We start from the raw sequence: 21428 nt of genomic DNA, 5'->3' as shown, positions 1-21428 counted from the left end.
AGACCCCATTGTCTCAGGACTATCTTTATCTTTAAGGTGCCTGGCTTCCTGCAGTATTTGTTCCCTGTATGTTTAATTTTAAATAACTGTCTGTACTGTAAGTTTAAATTTCATGGAGCTGTCTGCATTGAAAGTCAGTGCCTGCTTAATGTCTTTAACCCTTCATCAGTCCCTCTCAGTCCCCTCTCTCTGAGGGAGATAGCTGAACACTGACTGGGGTCACTCAGTCCTCTCTCTCTCTCAGGGAGATATCTGTACACTGACTGGTGTCTCTCAGTCCCCACTCTCTGAGGGAGATATCTGGACACTGACTGGTGTCTCTGAGTCCTCTCTCTCTCTCAGGGAGATATCTGTACACTGACTGGTGTCTCTCAGTCCCCACTCTCTGAGGAAGATATCTGTACACTGACTGGTGTCTGTCAGTCCCCTCCCTCTCTCAGGGAGATATCTGAACACTGACTGGGGTCACTCAGTCCTCTTTCTCTCTCTTATATTTTCTCATATTCTCACAGCAAGGCATATTCTTGGTGGGAACCTGGCTGCTGAGTTCTTGGGGCGCCATTGCACTGGTGCTCCGACCTCTCATGCATTGTATACGCATAGTATACAGACCAGTGCACACATTAGGCTTACATTAACACTGCAGTGAAGTTACTGCGAAAATCCCCTAGTTGCCATATAGTATTCAATTCTTTTACGCCACACTACCAGAAGGACGTGGAGGCTTTGGAGAGGGTACAGAAAAGATTTACCAGGATGTTGCCTAGTATGGAGGGCATTAGCTATGAGGAGAGATTCGAGAAGCTTGGTTTGATCTCACTGGAGCGAACGAGGTTTAGGGGAGGCCTGATAGAAGTCTACAAAATTATGAGAGGCATGGACAGAGTGGAAAATCAGATGCTTTTTCCAGGGTGTAAGAGTCAATTACTAGGGGGGTACAGTTTTAAGGTGCCAAGGGCAAGGTTTAAAGGAGATGTATGAGGCAGATTTTTTTACACAGAGGGTGGTGGGTGCCTGGAACTCGCTGTTGGGGGAGGTTGTGGAAGCAGATATGATAGTGACTTTTAAGGGGCGTCTGGACAAATGGGGGTGGCACAGTGGTTGGCATTGCTGCCTCACAGCGCCAGGGACCTGGGTTTGATTCCCGGCTCAGGTCACTGTCAGTGCAGAGTCTGCACGTTCTCCCTGTGTCTGCGTGGATTTCCTCCAGGTGCTCTGGTTTCCTCCCACAGTCTGAAAGACGTGCTGGTTGGGGTGGACTGGCCGTGCTAAATTCTGTGTCAGTGTAACCCGAACAAGTGCCTGAGGGTGGCGACTAGGGAAATAGAACATAGAACATAGAACATTACAGCGCAGAACAGGCCCTTCGGCCCACGATGTTGCGCCGACCAGTTACAAAAACAATGACCCACTAGCCTATACCAATCCCTTTTCGTCCATTAACCTATCCAGAGATCTCTTAAACGCCCCCAAACTAGACGCATTTACAACTGCAGCAGGCAGGGCATTCCAATCCCTCACCACCCGCTGGGTAAAGAACCTACCCCTGACATCCGTCCTGTAGCTACCCCCCCTTAATTTAAAGCCATGCCCCCTCGTGCTAGCTTTCTCCATCCGAGGAAAAAGGCTATCACTATCCACCCTATCTAAACCTCTAATCATCTTATATGTTTCAATAAGATCCCCTCTTAGCCGCCTTCTTTCCAACGAAAACAACCCTAAATCCCTCAGTCTCTCCTCATAGGAGACTTACATAGTCATACTTGTGACTAATAAATAAATATTTATAAATAGATTTTTTTTACGTTTTAACACTGGACAGTGTTGTAACATTTCTGTCCTTTGAGCTAATCTTCTGACCTCCGAAAGTGAAACTGTATTCAGCCCAGAACAAAAACACAAGCAGGAGAAAACATCAGCTGGGGTTTCCAGCCGCGCTCTGCTTCCGCCCAGCTTTAATCAGTTGAAGCAAAGTAACAACGCCCTCATGTTCTCCAAAGTTAGAAGAAGAATCTGCTTCTTAAGAGCTACCAGCTCATTGAGGAGGCTTCAGTCTGATCCACGTCCAACTATCTGTTCCACAATTCTAAAGCAATGCTTAATGTTCATTTATTAGTGTCACAAGTAGGCTCACATTAACACTGCAGTGAAGTTGCTGTGAAAATCCCTTCGTCACCACACTGCTGTTTGGGTGCACCAAGGGACAATTTACTGTGGCGAATGCACGTAGCCAGCACGCCTTTCGGACTGTGGGAGGAAACCGGAGCACCCGGAGGAAATCTTGGATCACAGACAATTGAACCCGGGTCCCTGATGCTGTGAGGCAGCAGCGCTAACCCGCTGTGCCACCGTGCCACCCTTTTTAACTTGTCCTATCTCACAACGTGTATACAGCTCCTTTAAAAAAAATCTCGGGTTCCGATTCTTACAGCTGACATTCAACTTTCGTTGAGATCTGTCAGAGGGTTTTTGAAATATAAATCAAAAGAGAAAGGTGAAAACAATACTTCTGCCAACTTCAGTGGCAGAGGCAATGTGAGAACATCCAAATGTTCTGCTCTGGATATAATGAGGCCTGAGCAATAAACAGCCTGTGAGTGTAGCAATATAACATCCACAATATAATACAGAAGGTTATACATACAACAACCCACGATTGTGTTCGACTCCAGACCTTTGTACTGACTGCAGGACCACTGACCCACCAGTCCTTACACCCCCACACACTCATCCTATCAGAACTTGCTTCCACTAGCTTACGTCTGGCACATCATCCTCCAGTAAATTTCCATTGATGATTAACTTGAGTGTTTTGCAGATGAATGTAACGGCAACAGGACTTCCTCCTGAATGCAAAGTTGGGTTCTCTGCATTTGAAAAAACTCCGTCAATGATTTTGATTTGATTTGATTTATTATTGTCACGTGTATCGGGATACAGTGAAAAGTTTTGTTTCTTGCTTGCTACACAGACATAGCATACCGTTCATAGAGAAGGAAAGGAGAGAATGCAGAATGTAGTGTTACAGTCACAGTGAGGGTGTAGAGAAAGATCAGCTTAATGCGAGGTAGGTCCATTCAAAAGTCTGACAGCAGCAGAGAACAAGCTGTTCTTGAGTCGGTCAATACGTGACCTCAGACTTTTGTATCTTTTTCCCGACGGAAGAAGAGAGAATGTCCGGGGTGCACGTGGGGGGTCCTTGATTATGTCGGCTACTTTTCCCCGAGGCAGCGGGAAGTGTAGACAGAGTCAATGGATGGGAGGCTGGTTTGCGTGATGGGTTGGGTTACATTCACCACCCTTTGTAAGTTTATACAGTCTTACATAAGAACATGAGAAATAGGAGCAGGAGTAGGCCATCTAGCCCTTCGAGCCTGCCCCGCCATTCAATAAGATCATGGCTGATCTGTCGCTGCTCAGTTCCACTTTCCCGCCCTCTCCCCATAACCCTTAATCCCCTCTCTTATCAAAAACCCATCAATCCACGTCTTAAAAATATTTAGCGAGGCAGCCTCCACCACTTCAACGGGCAGAGAATTCCAGAGATTCACCACCCTTTGAGTGAAGAAGTTCCTCCTCAACTCCGTTCTAAACCGCCCCCCTTTTATCATGAGGCTGTGCCCCCTAGTCCTACTGTCTTTTTTGAGCGGGAAGAGTCTTTCCACCTCTATTCTATCCATCCCATTCATCATCTTATACGTCTCAATGAGATCTCCCCTCATTCTTCTAAACTCTAACGAGTACAAGCCCAGTTTATTCAGCCTCTCCTCATAGCTCAACCCCCTCAACTCCGGTATCAGCCTAGTAAACCTCCTCTGCACTCCCTCCAAGGCCAAAATATCTTTGCGCAGGTGCGGCGCCCAAAACTGCACACAGTACTCCAGTTGCGGCCTCACCAATGCCCTATACAGCTGCAGCAAGACCTCCCTACTTTTATATTCAATCCCCTTCGCTATGAAGGCCAGCATCCCATTCGCCTTCCTGACCACCTGCAGGCTGGGTTTTTGCGACTCATGCACAAGGACCCCGAGGTCCCTCTGCACCGTCGCCTGCTGCAGTTTTTCGCCCCGTAAGTAATAGTCCTTCCTACCATTCTTCCTACCAAAGTGGACCACCTCACACTTGCCAACATTAAATTCCATTTGCCATTTCCTGGCCCATTCGCCCAGCCTATCTAGATCCTTCTGTAGACTCTCCACACCCTCCGCACAATTTGCCGTTCCCCCAATCTTGGTGTCATCAGCAAATTTCGACACCCTACACTCGGTTCCCTCCTCCAGATCATCTATATAAATGGTAAAAAGCTGAGGCCCCAGCACAGACCCCTGGGGCACTCCACTAGTCACCATCCGCCAATCCGAAAAGCACCCGTTGATCCCCACTCTCTGCCTCCTATTTGACAACCAATCCTCCATCCACGCTAACACCCTACCCCCAACTCCATGTCCCTCGACCTTCTGCAATAACCTCTTGTGAGGTACTTTGTCAAACGCCTTCTGAAAATCTAGAAAGACCACATCCACCGGCTCTCCTCTATCCACCGCCCTAGACACATCCTCATAGAACTCCAGTAAATTTGTCAGACACGACTTCCCTTTAATGAAACCGTGCTGTGTCTGGTCTATCAAGCAATTCCCTTCAAGATGCCTCGCAATTTCCTCCTTAATGACAGATTCTAACATTTTACCTACCACAGACGTTAAACTAACCGGCCTATAATTCCCCGCCTTTTGCCTGGCACCCTTCTTGAACAACGGCGTAACATTAGCCGTTTTCCAATCATCCGGCACTTCCCCGGAATCCAGCGACGTCTGGAAAATAACCACCAAGGCATCCACTATCACCTCTGCCATTTCTTTCAGAACCCTCGGATGCATTCCATCCGGTCCTGGGGACTTGTCCACAATCAGCCCCTCCAGTCTGTTGAGCACCGCCTCTCTAGTAACAGTAATGTCATTAAGACCCTCCAGCCCTACCACCTTTCCATCGCTAACACCCGGCAAATTATTCAAGTCCTCCTCCGTGAAGACAGAAACAAAAAAGTTATTCAATACCTTAGCCATATCCCCATCCCCTACCACTAGGTCCCCTTTCTCATCCTCTAAAGGACCAACATTCACCCTAGCCAGCCTCTTCCTTTTTATATATTTATAAAAACTCTTGCTATCCTTTTTTATATTAAGCGCTAGCCCAGCTTCATAGTTTCTCCTACCCTCCTTTATCAACTTCTTTGTCAATCTTTGTTGACATTTAAACCTCTCCCAATCCTCTTCTCGCCCACTACTCTTAGCTACTCTAAATTCCTCCGCTTTTAGTTTAACACTTTCCTTCACCTCCTTTGTTATCCATGGCTTATTACCTCTCCTCCTACTATCCTTTTTGACCATCGGAATAAATTTCTGCTGAGCACCAAGAAAGATCTCCTTAAAGATCCTCCACTGCTTCTCAACAGACCCTCCCTCTAACGCGCTCCCCCAGTCCACATTCGCCAATTCTTCTCTCATCCTACCGTACTCCCCTCTATTCAAACAAAGGACGCGTGTCTGGGAACCCACTTTCTCCTCCTCCATCTGCACCAGAAACTCCGCCATACAATGATCACTCTCCCCAAGAGGATCCTTCACCACAAGGTCCCTAATTCTACCCGCTTCATTACATAGCACCAGATCCAAGATAGCTCGCTCCCTCGTCGGCTCCAACACACACTGTTCCAGGAAACTATCCCGGCAGCATTCCAAGAACTCTTCCTCGAGCCCCCCGCGTCCAACATGGGTCGACCAATCAATACGCAGATTGAAATCCCCCATAACTACGGCCGTCCCATTCCTGCACGCCGCACTTATTTGCGCGTTAACAGCCCGCCCCACCTCCAGATCATTATTTGGGGGCCTATAGAAGACACCCACCAGCGTCTTCCTCCCTTTGCTGTTCTTAATCTCCACCCACAACGATTCCACTTTCTGCTCTTTGGTTCCTATATCATCCCTTGCTACCACCCTGATGCTATCCTTAATCAGCAGAGCTACGCTCCCTCCCTTTTTCCTCCTGCCTATCCTTCCTAAACACTTGATAGCCCTGTACATTCAGCTCCCAGTCCCTGTCACCCTGCAGCCACGTCTCTGTAATGGCCACCAGATCATATCCATTTGTGCCGATCTGCGCCACCAGCTCATCCACTTTATTCCGAATGCTTCGTGCATTCAGATAAAGTGCCTTCATCCCAGCCTTCACCTGGACCCTATTTGTCAGAATGCCACCAACCATACTCACGCCCCCTACTCCATTTATTATTGGGACATCCTCGGCCTCTTCCCTAACCTGTACCCTCTCCTTAACTTTAGACCCCGTAATGTCACCTACCCTCGCACCCTCCCCCCCTAATTAGTTTAAAGCCCTGTCTACAGTCCTATTTACACGATTCGCCAGACTCTGGTCCCAGCACGGTTCAGACCAACCCCATCCCACCTGAACAGGTCCCACCTACCCCAATACTGATGCCAATGCCCCATAAATTCAAACCCATTCCTCCCACACCAATCCCTGAGCCACCCATTCACTTCTTTAATCTTATCTACCTTACGCCTGTCTGCACTCGGTTCAGGCAGTAGCCCAGAGATAACCACCTTGTCGGTTCTACTTTTTAATTCCATTCCCAGCTTTTCATACTCCCTCCCCAGATCCTCAGTTCGCATTTTGCCTACGTCGTTGGCACCCACATGTACCACAACGACCAGATTCTCACCCTCCCACTCCAGGTTCCTCTGCAGCCCAGATGTGACATCCCGGACCCGAGCACCAGGCAGACAACACACCCTTCTGTGCACTTTGTCATTGTGACAAAGGACAGTGTCAATACCCTTCACCCCACTATCCCCAATTACTACTACGTTCCTTTTCACCTGCTCTTTGCCTATGTCCTGCGTCTGCATCACTGTACTGCGTGCAGTTTGCTCACCAACCTCACCTCCCTCGTTCTCATCCAGACTGGAAGCAAGAACCTCAAACCTGTTATGCAGATTGAGAGGCTGAGGCATCCGCTCCCCACCCTCCTTCCTCTGCTCCCCACCCTCCTTCCTCTGCTCCCCACCCTCCTTCCTCTGCTCCCCACCCTCCTTCCTCTGCTCCCCACCCTCCTTCCTCCGCTCCCCACCCTCTTCCTCCTCTCGGCAGCCCCCTCTTGTTCCTGACCCTTAGAGTTAGCCAGTCTAGGGGGGGTGGATGTCACTTGCACCCCATTGACAATGGCACCCTCTCTCCCCCTGATGAGCCTCAGTGTCTGTAGCTCAGAGGCCAGTTCATCTACCTTGAGCTGGAGCTTCTCCAGCAACCTGCACTTACTGCAGACATGGTCACTGGGAAGGACCCTGGGGTCCACCAGCTCCCACATCATACAGAAACAACACATCACTGTAGTAATATTGAAAATTTCAACACGAATTTACCTGGCCCTTTTTCTCCCCAGCCCTTTTGCTCCTAAGCCCTAGTAGCTCACTCTGCTTCCCTCTCACTCCGCTGCCCGCTCCGACGCTGCCTGCTGTCTACACCAGGCCTCCTTTTAAACCTGGCGCTGTTTTAAAGCCTGCTCCCCGACAACTCCCTGCTATCCACTCCCTCAGAATTCTTAAAGTGGTAGATGCAAAAAGCCCGCAAAAATGCTTTTAAATGATTTAAGCAGTTCTACAAGGTAAGTTCTTACTATGAAAGTGCTTTAAACTTATTTAAACAGGTTTTTAACAGGTAATTTTTTATCTGTCTCTCTGCTCCTTCACTCATCTGCTCCAGCAAACAATGTCTTGGCAGAGCAGGAGTCATATTTTGTGATGTGGGAAACGAAGGGTGTTACAACTGAGATGGGAGGGGCTCACTGCTTTGTTGCTAGCGGCGCTGCTCCGTGGGCCACAACAAAGAACGGTACACACAGGAACAGGCCCTTCAGCCCTCCAAGCCTGTGCTGTACGTTGAAATGACTTCCCTGGCAAGCTACACAGCCAAAGCTGTGCCGTTACCATGAATCTCAGGCTGCTCAATGTCCATGTTTCTTCAATAACAAACAGAATTATTAGTTTATTCTGAAACCAGACTTGGAAAAAAGCAAAGCTGATAGACGATATAATATGACAGTATAGTAGTTACTATTGAAATCTATATGCACTAAGAAAATTAAATGGACACATTCCTGTGAACACGTCAGCTACAGTACTACGAGCTCTTGCTCTGCCTCACTGTGCTAGGGTCGGTGCTGAGGGAGTCCCGCACTGTGGGAGGGTCAGTGCTGAGGGAGCGCTGCACTGTGGGAGGGTCGGTGCTGAGGGAGTCCCGCACTGTGGGAGGGTCAGTGCTGAGGGAGCGCCGCACTGTGGGAGGGTCAGTGCTGAGGGAGTGCCGCACTGTGGGAGGGTCAGTGCTGAGGGAGTCCCGCACTGAGGGAGGGTCAGTGCTGAGGGAGCGCCGCACTGTGGGAGGGTCGCTGCTGAGGGGGCGCCGCACTGTGGGAGGGTCAGTGCTGAGGGAGCGCCGCACTGTGGGAGGGTCGGTGCTGAGGAAGCGCTGCACTGTGGGAGGGTCAGTGCTGAGGGAGCGCCGCACTGTGGGAGGGTCGGTGCTGAGGGAGCGCCGCACTGTGGGAGGGTCAGTGCTGAGGGAGCGCCGCACTGTGGGAGGGTCGGTGCTGAGGGAGCGCCACACTGTGGGAGGGTCAGTGCTGAGGGAGCGCCGCACTGTGGGAGGGTCGGTGCAGAGGGAGTCCTGGTTTACACACAATTGTAATCCGGCAGTGTAACTATTTATCCCTTCTTAATCCTCCCTCCTCCCACCAATATACCAACCTGAACACACACACTCACACACACACACACAAAGGACAGCACTGACCCTCCAACAGTGCTGCGCTCCCTCAGAAAAGGGTCCTTCTGCAGGAATGGGCTGTAGAGGATTGGAGTTATCTAATACATGATCAGGTTTGTAGGGTTTCAATGCTGTGATCTACAGTTCCCTCATGTGAGGACAGGCCTGCGTTCCCGGTGGACATCTGCTCGGGCACTTTGCTGTACAGAAGCATGCGTAATATCGGATTCTTGCCAAAATGGACATGTCGTCAGGTAATTTAACCAATGGATAAAGTGCCGTTCTGTATCAATCAACATTTTCATTGAGCAGAGAAATCCTGCCAATTTTTTCCTTCAATTTTATTGGTCAAAAGCCCAGAGGATGATCTGGTTATAGGCTAATGCACACACACAGTAGGATGGGGTGGGCATCGAGCCAGTGAGGGAGGCGGTAATTTTCTGCCCGCTTTTTTAATGGGTGGAAATGATGGAGGGAGAGAAGTCATGGATTGAATATAACATAAGAACATAAGAAATAGGAGCAGGAGTAGGCCATCTAGTCCTTCGAGCCTGCCCCGCCATTCAATAAGATCATGGCTGATCTGTCGTGGCTCAGTTCCACATTCCCGCCCTCTCCCCATAATCCTTAATCCCCTCTCTTATCAAAAACCCATCAACCCGCGTCTTAAAAATATTTAGCGAGGTAGCCTCCACCACTTCAACAGGCAGAGAATTCCAGAGATTCACCACCCTTTGAGTGAAGAAGTTCCTCCTCAACTCCGTTCTAAACTGCCTCCCCTTTATCTTGAGGCTGTGTCCCCTAGTCCTATTATCCTTTCTGAGCGGGAACAGCCTCTCCACCTCTGTCCTATCCATCCCATTCATCATCTTATACGTCTCAATGAGATCTCCCCTCATTCTTCTAAACTCTAATGAGTACAAGCCTAGTTTATTCAGCCTCTCCTCATAGCTCAACCCCCTCAACTCCGGCATCAGCCGAGTAAACCTCCTCTGCACTCCCTCCAAGGCCAAAATATCCTTGCGTAAGTGCGGCGACCAAAACTGCACACAGTACTCCAGCTGCGGCCTCACCAATGCCCTATACAGCCGCAGCAAGACCTCCCTACTTTTATATTCAATCCCCCTCGCTATGAAGGCCAGCATCCCATTTGCCTTCCTGACCACTTGCTGCACCTGCAAGCTGGGTTTTTGCGACTCATGCACAAGGACCCCAAGGTCCCTCTGCACCGTCGCCTGCTGCAGTTTTTCGCCACGTAAGTGATAATCCTTCCTACCATTCTTCCTACCAAAGTGGACCACCTCGCACTTGCCAACATTAAATTCCATTTGCCAGTTCTTGGCCCATTTGCCCAGCCTATCTAGATCCTTCTGTAGACTCTCCACACCCACTGCACAATTTGCCTTTCCTCCAATCTTGGTGTCATCAGCAAATTTCGACACCCTACACTCGGTTCCCTCCTCCAGATCATCTATATAAATGGTAAATAGCTGAGGCCCCAGCACCGACCCCTGAGGCACTCCACTAGTCACCATCCACCAATCCGAATAGCACCCATTGACCCCCACTTCTGCCTCCTATTTGACAACCAATCCTCTATCCACGCTAACACCCTACCCCCAACTCCCTGTCCCCTGACCTTCTGCAATAACCTCTTGTGAGGTACCTTGTCAAACGCCTTCTGAAAATCCAGAAAGACCACATCCACCGGCTCTCCTCTATCCACCGCCCTAGACACATCCTCATAGAACTCCAGTAAATTTGTCAGACACGACTTCCCTTTAACGAAACCGTGCTGCGTCTGCTCTATCAAGCAATTCCCTTCAAGATGCCTCGCTATTTGCTCCTTAATGACAGATTCTAACATTTTACCTACAACAGACGTTAAACTAACCGGCCTATAATTCCCTGCCTTTTGCCTGGCACCCTTCTTACACAACAGCGTAACATTAGCCGCCATCCAATCTTCCGGCACTTCCCCGGAATCCAGCGACGTCTGGAAAACAACCACCAAGGCATCCACTATCACCTCCGCCATTTCTTTCAGAACCCTCGGATGCATTCCATCCGGTCCTGGCGACTTGTCCACAATCAGTCCCTCCAGTCTGTCGAGCACCACCTCTCTAGTAACAGTAATGTCATTAAGACCCTCCAGTCCTACCACCTTTCCATCTCTAACACCCGGCAAATTATTCACGTCCTCCTCCGTGAAGACAGAAACAAAAAAGTTATTCAGGACCTCAGCCATATCCCCATCCCCTACCACTAGGTCCCCTTTCTCATCCTCTAAAGGACCAACATTCACCCTAGCCAGCCTCTTCCTTTTTATATATTTATAAAAACTCTTGCTATCCTTTTTTATATTAAGTGCTAGCCCAGCTTCATAGTTTCTCCTACCCTCCTTTATCAACTTCTTTGTCAATCTTTGTTGACATTTAAACCTCTCCCAATCCTCTTCTCGCCCACTACTCTTAGCTACTCTAAATTCCTCCGCTTTTAGTTTAACACTTTCCTTCACCTCCTTTGTTATCCATGGCTTATTACCTCTCCTCCTACTATCCTTTTTGACCATTGGAATAAATTTCTGCTGAGCACCAAGAAAGATCTCCTTAAAGATCCTCCACTGCTTCTCAACAGACCCTCCCTCCAACGCGCTCCCCCATTCCACATTCGCCAATTCTTCTCTCATCCTACTGTACTCCCCTCTATTCAAACAAAGGACGCGTGTCCGGGAACCCACTTTCTCCTCCTCCATCTGTACCAGAAACTCCGCCATACAATGATCACTCTCCCCAAGAGGATCCTTCACCGCAAGGTCCCTAATTCTACCCGCTTCATTACATAGCACCAGATCCAAGATAGCTCGCTCTCTCGTCAGCTCCAACACACACTGTTTGAGGAAACTATCCCGGCAGCATTCCAAGAACTCTTCCTCGAGCCCCCCGCGTCCAACATGGGTCGACCAATCTATATGTAGATTGAAATCCCCCATAACTACGGCCGTCCCATTCCTGCACGCCGCACTTACTTGCGCGTTAACAGCCCGCCCCACCTCCAGATCATTATTCGGGGGCCTATAGACGACACCTACCAGTGTCTTCCTCCCTTTGCTGTTACTAATCTCTACCCACAACGATTCCGCTTTCTGCTCCTTGGCTCCAATATCATCCCTTGCTACCACCCTGATGCTATCCTTAATCAGCAGAGCTACACCCCCCCCTTTTCCCTCCTGCCTATCCTTCCTAAACACTTGATATCCCTGGACATTCAGCTCCCAGTCCCTGTCACCTTGGATTTCTCTGCTCAATGAGAATGCTGATTGATGTATTGTGGCACTTTATCCAGTGGTTAAAGTACATGACGACATTTCCACTTTGGCAACCCCACTCTTTCTCTTGCCATTTGTCAGCAGTAACAGACTGCCAGTCACACTGTTGAATGTTCGCTCGCCTTGTCGAATCTCGACACTGCCATCATTCACTTTTCTAAACAAAGTTAAGACTCAGGCTGTGGCATTTCATAACGACACATGAAGAAGGGAACAGCTCTTTCTCACCGGCCTACGATAAGCTTCCCATCTCCAAATGCAGCACGTGACATCTCTCTGCTGGATAAATTACATTGCTGATCGACACACGGAGTCCGACATCTCCCTCTGTCCCTCACCTCCCTCTGTACCTCCCTCAATTCCCCAGTCCTTCAGATAGCACTGTCCTTCACTCCCTGTCCCTTGCTCCCCTTGTCGCTCGCTCCCTGTCCCTTACTCCCCATCCCTCTGTCGTCCCTCACTACCTCATCACTCAGTACCTCTGTCGTCACTGTCTGTTGTCACTCCCCCTGTCCCTCACTATCTCTGTCCCTCACAATCTCTCCCTCTCTCACAATCTCTCCCTCCCTCACGATCTCTCCCTCATGATCTCTCTCCCCCCACGATCTCCCTCACTATCTCACTCCCTCACTATCTCACTCCCTCACTATCTCACTCCCTCACTATCTCTCTCCCTCCCTCACTATCCTTCCCTCCCTATCTCTCTCCCACTATCTCTCCTTCCCTCACTCTCTCCCTCCCTCACTGTCTCTCCCTCCGTGTCTCTCTCCCACTATCTCTCTCCCTATGTTTCTCTTCCTCACTATCTGTCTTTCCCTCATTATCTCTCTCGTTCTAACTCTCTCCCTCACTATCTCTTTCTCTCCCCCTCACTATCTCTCTCTCCCTCACTATCTCTCTCCCTCACTATCTTGCTCCCTCATTAACTCTCTCCCTCACTATCTCTCTCCCTCACTATCTCTCTCTCCCTCACTATCTCTCTCTCCCTCACTATCTCTCTCCCTCACTATCTCTCTCCCTCCCTATCTCTCTCTCCCTCCCTATCTCTCTCTCCCTCACTATCTCTCTCCCTCACTATCTCTCTCCCTCACTATCTTGCTCCCTCATTAACTCTCTCCCTCATTATCTCTCTCCCTCACTATCTCTCTCCCTCACTATTTCCCTCTCCCTCACTATCTCTATCTCCCTCACTATCTCTCTCCCTCACTATTTCCCTCTCCCTCACTATCTCTATCTCCCTCACTATCTCTCTCCCTCACTATTTCCCTCTCCCTCACTATCTCTCTCCCTCACTATTTCCCTCTCCCTCACTATCTCTATCTCCCTCACTATCTCTCTCCCTCACTATTTCCCTCTCCCTCACTATCTCCCTCACTATCCCTCACTCTCTCTCCCTCACTATCTCTCCCTCACTATCTCTCCCTCACTATCTCTCTCTCCCTCTCTAACGGTCAAAGCGCGAGCGGCGGAAAAGGGCGGGAAAACTGTGTGTGGGCGGGGCTGGAGCCCGGGAGCGGCTTGGAGAACGGGGGGGGCGGGGCTGGGACGTTGGGCGTGCGGCCGGAGTGATGTTGGGGGAGGTTGGGAGGGAGGCCGGGAGGGCGGTGTTGGAGGGAGGAGGGCGGAGCTCGATCTCAGGGGGCTGTGCTGGAGGGCCGCGGGGAGGGGGCTGCGGGGCGGGGAGGGAAGGGAGCGCAGAGGGCGGGGCTGGAGCAGAGGAGGCGGGGCTCGAGCAGAGGAGGCGGGGCTCGAGCGCGGCAGAGGGCGGAGCTGGAGCGCGGGGGGGCGGGGCTGGAGCGCAGGGGCGGTGTTGTAGCGCGGGGCGGAGCTCAGCGCGGTGGGCAGCATTGGAGCGCGGGGGGGGCGGAGCTGGAGCGCAGAAAAGGGCGGGGCTGGAGCGCGGGTGTCCGGAGCTGGAGGGCAGTGACATTGGGGCGGGGCTGGAGCGCGGGGAGGGCGGGGCAAGAGCGGAAGCGGCGGGGCTGGAGCGTGGGAGGCGTGGCTGGAGCGCGGGAGAGGGCGGGGCTGGAGCGCGGGAGGCGGGGCTGGAGCGCGGGAGAGGGCGGGGCTGGAGCGCGGGAGAGGGCGGGGCTGGTTCGCGGGGTGCGGAGCTGGAGCGCAGGAGGCGGGGCTGGAGCGCTGGAGGCGGGGCTGGAGCGCGGGAGGCGGGGCTGGAGCGCGGGAGGCGGGGCTGGAATGAAGAGGAACTGGAGGGTGACGAAGTCCAGTGGAGGGAAGCAGGGCCGGACTGAGATCCCGCCCCAACCACGTGAGTCCGATCAGGTACAGGTTAGGGGAATACCCATAAAAAATGGACGAAAAGGGATTGGTATAGGCTAGTGGGTCATTGTTTTTGTAACTGGTCGGCGCAACATCGTGGGCCGAAGGGCCTGTTCTGCGCTGTAATGTTCTATGTTCTATGTTCAAAACATCTCCAGATACATATCCGCACCAAAATCGCTCAGCCAACATGTCCAAACAATCAACATTTTCAGGTTCAGACCTGCACCACGTTCAGGCCCAATCAGATTCACAATCTTAGAAGCATTGAAATATAGGAAAAGCAGGAGCAGGCTGTTCGAACTTTCGAACCTGCTCCGACATTCATTTTGATCATGTCTGATCATCAAATTCAATATTCTGATCATCCCTTCCTCCCGTGATTACTTTAGCCGCAAGAGCTAGATGTAATTTCTTTTTGAAATCACTAAAGACTTTGGCCTTAGCTACTTTCGATAGTCGTGAAGTCCAAAGATTATCTGGGTGAAGAAATGTCTCCTCACCTCTGTTCTAAAAGGTTGATAGAACATAGAACATTACAGCGCAGAACAGGCCCTTCGGCCCACGATGTTGCGCCGACCAGCTTTTTAAAAAAAAAACAACACTAACCCACTAATCTAAACCAATCCCATTTCGTCCATAAACCTATCCACAGATCTCTTAAATGCCCCCAAACTAGGCGCATTTACAACTGCAGCTGGCAGGGCATTCCAGTCCCTCACCACCCTCTGGGTAAAGAACCTACCCCTGACATCAGTCCTATAACTACCCCCCCTTAATTTAAAGCCGTGCCCCCTCGTGCTAGCTTTCTCCATCCTAGGAAAAAGGCTATCACTATCCACCCTGTCTAAACCTCTAATCATCTTATATGTTTCAATAAGGTCCCCTCTTAGCCACCTTCTTTCCAGCGAAAACAACCCCAAATCTCTCAGTCTCTCCTCATAGGATCTCCCCTCCATACCAGGCAACATCCTGGTAAACCTCCTCTGCACCCTCTCCAAAGCCTCTACATCCTTCCTGTAATGTGGATGATGTTTATCCTGAAACTATGTCCCCCAGTCCTGAGCATCGGAGACATTCTTTCCGAATCTACCCGATCTAAAACTGTTCCAGTATTATATGTGTCACCCTAATAAACTCCAATCAATAAAGCCCTAACAGGCTGAGTCTCTCTTCACATCACAGACTTACCATTCCAGCAATCAGCCTGGTAAACATCCACTGTACTCCTTCTATCAAACAATTCTTCTTACCCAGAGGAAACCCACGCGGACACGAGGAGAATGTACAAACTCCACACAGACAGTGACCCGAGCCAGGAATTGAACCCAGGACCCTGGAGCTGTGAAGCAGTAGTGCTACCGTGCCACCCGGAACTTTATCAATATAGGGAGCCCTTCCAGAAGGTATGACGTCAGCAGGAGATACTCAATGTTCTGTCAGTGTTCCTTCCAAAAACTTACTCACCAATCAGCTGCTTCCATTGGTCCCATGTCACTTTCTGAACTGTAATGTCTGGCTGATACCTGCCCACGCTGGATCTGTTCGGAAGAGATGGCATAGTAAGGGACAGAAGATAAGGCAACACATCTCCACCTACTTCCCTAAACTCCCACACTTACCCAAACTCTCAGTCCTTCACTCTCTGCAGCTTGCACTCTGTAGAGTTCCCTAAGTGGGGCAGAGTCAACAGGCGTCAGTTTGGTAGTTTATATTTGCGCATATCCAACTCACGAACCTGTTTGAAGTCATTGTACCCCTCCCTCTCTAGGTCTGAGTAACCGCCGAGGGGTGAGCCCCTTGGAAGCCTTTTCTTTGGAGTTTCAATGCTGGCTCTGGTTCCTCCTGCTCAGCCTTGGAAGTGAGTGGAGCTCATCTCTTCCACCATGAATGTTGTGTCCCGAGTTCCCTTTATCGGGAGACAATGTGGTTGAGAGTTTTAAGACCGCTGTGTACATTTCAGCCTCCGAGATTCCCACTGCGGAGATGCAGAGCCGTAGCTGGAGTGCTTGGAATTCCTTCCAAGGATCCTGGTGTGCTGGAAATTGATTTGTCAGGCACGGCTTGGGACTTCATGGCTTGGAAATGATTGGGTATCTCCCAAGCGGACTTGATATGGAACTGACCATGTTCCGGACTCGAACGCACTTCATAATCATGACACTGGATCCATGTGGTTATTTACTAATAACCTATCAACTGATTTTAAGTGCCTCTCCCGGCTGGTAGGATCAGCACTGGATGTCTTGATGCCTTGCCAACCTCCCATCCTCGGGAAGAACAGATTCAACCTTGGGCGGAGTCATCTTCCCATGAGCAACTCTGCTGGGGCTATTTCGGTCGTTGAATGAGGGGGGTGGGGTAGGGCGGTGTCTTCCGGTAATTGGAGATGAATCTGGATGGTTTGGAGTCCAAGGAGGCTGTGGGCTTTTCCTTTGTTTTTGAACCTGCTTTTACTGTGGGCCGCTGTCTCTCCCAGGCTGTAGGATGATGGGTAATATGGCTCTGTCCTAACGTGCCAAATTCTGTTTAACTTCATCTAATGCACAAATTCCTGGCTGATGAAGGGTGGCCCATTTTCAGAAACCAACACCTGTCGGATGCCGGGTGTGAAGAAAGAGGCTTGAAGTTTCTCCACTCTTGTCCTTGTGTTTGATTTACTCACCCTGTGTATGGCCATTGAATCAGCATCTACCATTATCAGGAATATTGACCCCTTGAATGGTCCATGTGCAGCCACGTCTGTGGCCAGCCTGGTCATTCTCAAGTGTGAAGTGCAGTGACTGGTAATCGTTCGGCCCTTATTGATATTGTCAACACTGATCCACAAGCAATAATCTGTATCCACACCTAGCCACCACACATGGCAACTTTGAAGGATTTTCAGTTTGTCACTCCTGGGTGGCCATAGTAAAATTCAGCCAAGATGGGATGGTGAAGCTGGCTCAGGATGACACTCTAGAACCCCATTAGGAGAATGTCCTCTTCCACAATCAGCTGCTCTCTGCCGCTCCAATGTGGCTGCCTCACATGCAGGTACTTCTGGAATGTCTTTACCCAAAAGTATCACTATAGACGAGATGCCACAGTGCTTAGCACTGCTGCCTCATAACGTCAGATACCTAGGTTCAATTCCTGGCTTGGGTCATTGTCTGTGCAGAGTCTGCACATTCTTCCTGAGGAGCAGGCAGAGAGGGAGCGATTATGGAGAAGAGAGCTGGAAGGTAAGCTGAGTTTTCGATGTTAACTTGGTTTTTCAGAGCTTTTGTTTCAGAGCAGCAGGAAACCGGAAATCCGTCTTGGGGAGACCTGGGTAATTTTGTTTTACCCAAAATTTGAACGGTGAGGAAACCCGAGACACTGAACACGGACTGTCTCCCAGCCTCCCTCCTCCTCCAACCTAAAACAAACACTCGGTGTTGAGAAAAGGTCAGATTTTCCTTTCTTTTTCTTTTTCTAACTCTTCTTGTTGTGAGTTTGGGTGGAGAGGATGGCACTTTGGGCAGTTCACTGCTCCTCCAGCAGGATGTGGAGATAAGGGACACCATTAGTGACCCTGGTGACTTCACCTGCGGGAGGTGCACCCACCTCCAGCTCCTCAAACACCGCCTTAGGGAATTGGAACTGGACCTGGATGAACTTTGGATTAATCGCGAGGCAGAGGGGGTGATAGATAACAGTTATCGGGAAGTGGTAACACCTAAAAATGAAGCTAGCTGGGTGACAGTCAGGAGAGGGGAGGGGAGGAAGCAGTCAGTGCAGGGATCCCCGTGGTTGTTCACCTACAAAATAAACATGTCGTTTTGGATACTGTGCGGGGATGGGAGATGACCTTCCATGGGTAAGCTATGGTCACCAGATCTCTCGCATGGAGTCGGGCTCTGTGGCTCAGAAGGAGAAGAGGGAGAATAGGAGAACCATATTACTGTGGGACTCAATAGTTAGAGGCACAGACAGGTGGTTCTGTGGTTGCGAATGCGACTCCAGCCTGCCTTTCTGGTGCCATGCTCCTGTATGTTTCTGAGCGGATAGAAAACATCCTAAACGAGGAGGGTAATCAGCCAGACGTCATTGTCCACAGCGGAGCAAATGATGTAGGAGAACGAGCAGGGATGTCCTTGGAGAGAAATTTACAGAGGTAGGTCAAAGGCGAATAAACAGGACCTCTAGAGTAGCAATCTCTGGATTCCTTCCCGTGACGTGCAGCTGAACATGTGGCAAAAGAACTGGTGCAGAAGGGAGGGTTTCAGCTTCGTGGATCACTGGAAACATTTCCAGGGAGGATGGGACCTGTACAAGAAGGATGGGTTGCACCTGAACTGGAGGGACACCAGTGTCCTGGCTGGGAGGTTTGCTGGTGTGGTTCAGGTGGGTTTAAACTAATGTGGCAGGGAATGGGAATCGTAGAGACTGGGGACGAGCATGGGGCAAAGACAAGGGTACTTAAGAAGAAGAGCAAGCTAGAGAGGATGAACTCAGTGGGTCTGGAGGAATGGAATGCATCTGCTTAAACGCAAGGAGCGTAACAGGCAAGATAGATGAACTTAGAACCTTAATGTATGCGCAGAACTTGGATGTAGATTCAGTGATAGAGACTTGGTTAAAAGAAGGACAGGACTGGCAGCTGAATATTTTGGGATATAAGTATTTTAGGCGAGACGGAGGAGGGACTAGAAGAGATGGGAGTAGCAATACTGGTTAGGGAGCACATTACAGTGGTACAGGGGATGGATAATTTGGAAAGATCATGCAACAAGATACTGTGGATAGAGCTCAGAAACAGGAAGGGTGCAGTTACAATGCTGGCGGTGTACTACAGGCCTCCCAACAGCCCATGAGAAGTTGAAGAATGAATAATTAAGGAGATTCTGCACAAGTGTGGAAAAAATAGATTTGTTGTAATGGGAGACTTTAATTTCTCTCACATCGACTGGAAATCCCTTAGGGCGGGGGGGTCCAAATGGGGAGAAATTCGTAAAATATGTCCAGGAAGCTTTTTTGGAACAATATGTTGATAGCCCAACTAGAGAGGGGGGCTAAACTGGACCTAGTACTGGGGAACGAGCCGGGTCAGATCATCAAATTTTTGTGGGAGAACGTGGCGAACAGTGACCACAATTCTGTAAACGTTCGGATAATCATGGAAAAGGATGAATGTTGTCCTTTGGGTAAGCTGTTGAATTGGGGAAGACTAACGACTGCCGGATTGGGCAGGATTTGTTGGCTGTTAATTGGGAGAGGCTGTTCGAGGGTAAATCCACATCTGGAATATGGTAGTGTTTTAAGGAGCAGTTGATGTGTGCCTATAAAAAGGAAGGACAGGAAAGGTAGGAACCGAAAACCACAGATGACCAGAAAAATTGTGGATTTAATGACAGAAAAAGAGAGGCATACATAAGGTCCAGGCAACTAAAACAACTGAAGCACTGGAGGAATACAGAGAAAGTGGAAATGAACTGAAACAGGGATTTAGAAGGGCAAAAAGGGTCACAAAATGTCCATGGCAGACAGGATTAAGGAGAATCTCAAAGCATTTGAAACATACATTCAGGACAAGAGGGTTGTCAGACAAAGAGTTGGACCTCTCCAGAACAAAGGAGGGGAATTATGCTTAGAATACAAGGAAGTAGGTGAGATCCGAAAGGAATATTTTGCATCAGTATTCACAAAGGAGAGGGATACGTTGATTGGTAGTGTCTGAGGGATGTGTAGACCTGTTAGAACAAATCACCATTATAAGGGAGGGAGTGTTAAGCGTTTTAGGAAGCATGATGGTAGACAAATCCTCAGTGCCAGATGACATTTGTCCGAGATTACTGAGAGACAAGATATTGAATTGCTGAGCCTCTAACAAATATCTTTATTTCCGCATTGGACACAGGTGAGGTCCCAGGGGATTGCAGGACAGCGAATGTGGTCCCGTTAGTTAAGAAGCGTAGCAAGGATAACCCGGGAATTTTTAGGCCAGTGAGCTTGACGTCTGTGATAGGAAAATTGTTGGAGAAGGTTCTTAGAGATAGGATCTATACACATTTAGAACTGAATAGTCTCATTAGCGATAGACAACATGGTTTTGTATGAGCGAGGACATGCCTCACAAATTCGATTGAGTTTTTTGAGGAGGTGACAAAAATGATTAACAAACGAAGGGCTGTGGGTTTCGTCTATATGGATTTTAGTAAAGCATTTGTCAAGGCCCCTCATGGCAGGCTGGTGCAAAAGGTTAAACCTCACGGGATCAAAGGTGAACTAGCTAGATGGATATAGAACTGGCTTGGCCATAGAAGACAGAGAGTAGCAGTGGAGGGGTATTTTTTTTTCTGATTGGAGGTCTGTGACTACTGGTGTTCCACAGGGCTCTGTACTGGGGCTTCTGCTTTTTGTGATATAGAACATAGAACATAGAACATTACAGCGCAGAACAAGCCCTTCGGCCCACGATGTTGCGCCGACCAGTTACAAAAACAATGACCCACTAGCCTATACCAATCCCTTTTCGTCCATAAACCTATCCAGAGATCTCTTAAACGCCCCCAAACTAGACGCATTTACAACTGCAGCAGGCAGGGCATTCCAATCCCTCACCACCCGCTGGGTAAAGAACCTACCCCTGACATCCGTCCTGTAGCTACCCCCCCTTAATTTAAAGCCATGCCCCCTCGTGCTAGCTTTCTCCATCCGAGGAAAAAGGCTATCACTATCCACCCTATCTAAACCTCTAATCATCTTATATGTTTCAATAAGATCCCCTCTTAGCCGCCTTCTTTCCAACGAAAACAACCCTAAATCCCTCAGTTGTAAATGCGTCTAGTTTGGGGGCGTTTAAGAGATCTCTGGATAGGTTTATGGACGAAAAGGGATTGGTATAGGCTAGTGGGTCATTGTTTTTGTAACTGGTCGGCGCAACATCGTGGGCCGAAGGGCCTGTTCTGCGCTGTAATGTTCTATGTTCTATGTAATCCCCCTCACCTGTACA

The 21428-nt window shown here is 49.5% G+C and overlaps 1 protein-coding gene across 1 annotated transcript in view; it reads right to left on the bottom strand.

Moving 5' to 3' along the window:
• LOC145338926 (uncharacterized) overlaps window positions 1-16163 on the bottom strand; it is a 36023-nt gene extending 19860 nt beyond the window's left edge. Inside the window, exons 1-2 of the mRNA XM_080183324.1 lie at window positions 16075-16163; window positions 15920-15993 (exon numbers count right to left, since the gene is read on the bottom strand). The gene's annotated coding sequence lies outside the window, so the exon portion shown is untranslated. The remainder of the gene's footprint in view (window positions 1-15919; window positions 15994-16074) is intronic.
• Window positions 16164-21428: the final 5265 nt, after the last annotated feature.

The sequence above is a fragment of the Carcharhinus amblyrhynchos genome, unplaced genomic scaffold, assembly GCF_965287045.1.
Source record: "Carcharhinus amblyrhynchos unplaced genomic scaffold, sCarAmb.v2.hapA chromosome_249, whole genome shotgun sequence".
NCBI classification, from domain to species: Eukaryota; Metazoa; Chordata; class Chondrichthyes; order Carcharhiniformes; family Carcharhinidae; genus Carcharhinus; species Carcharhinus amblyrhynchos.
The sequence above is the reverse complement of the archived record's forward strand: the minus strand, read 5'-3'. Positions and strand labels throughout refer to the sequence as shown.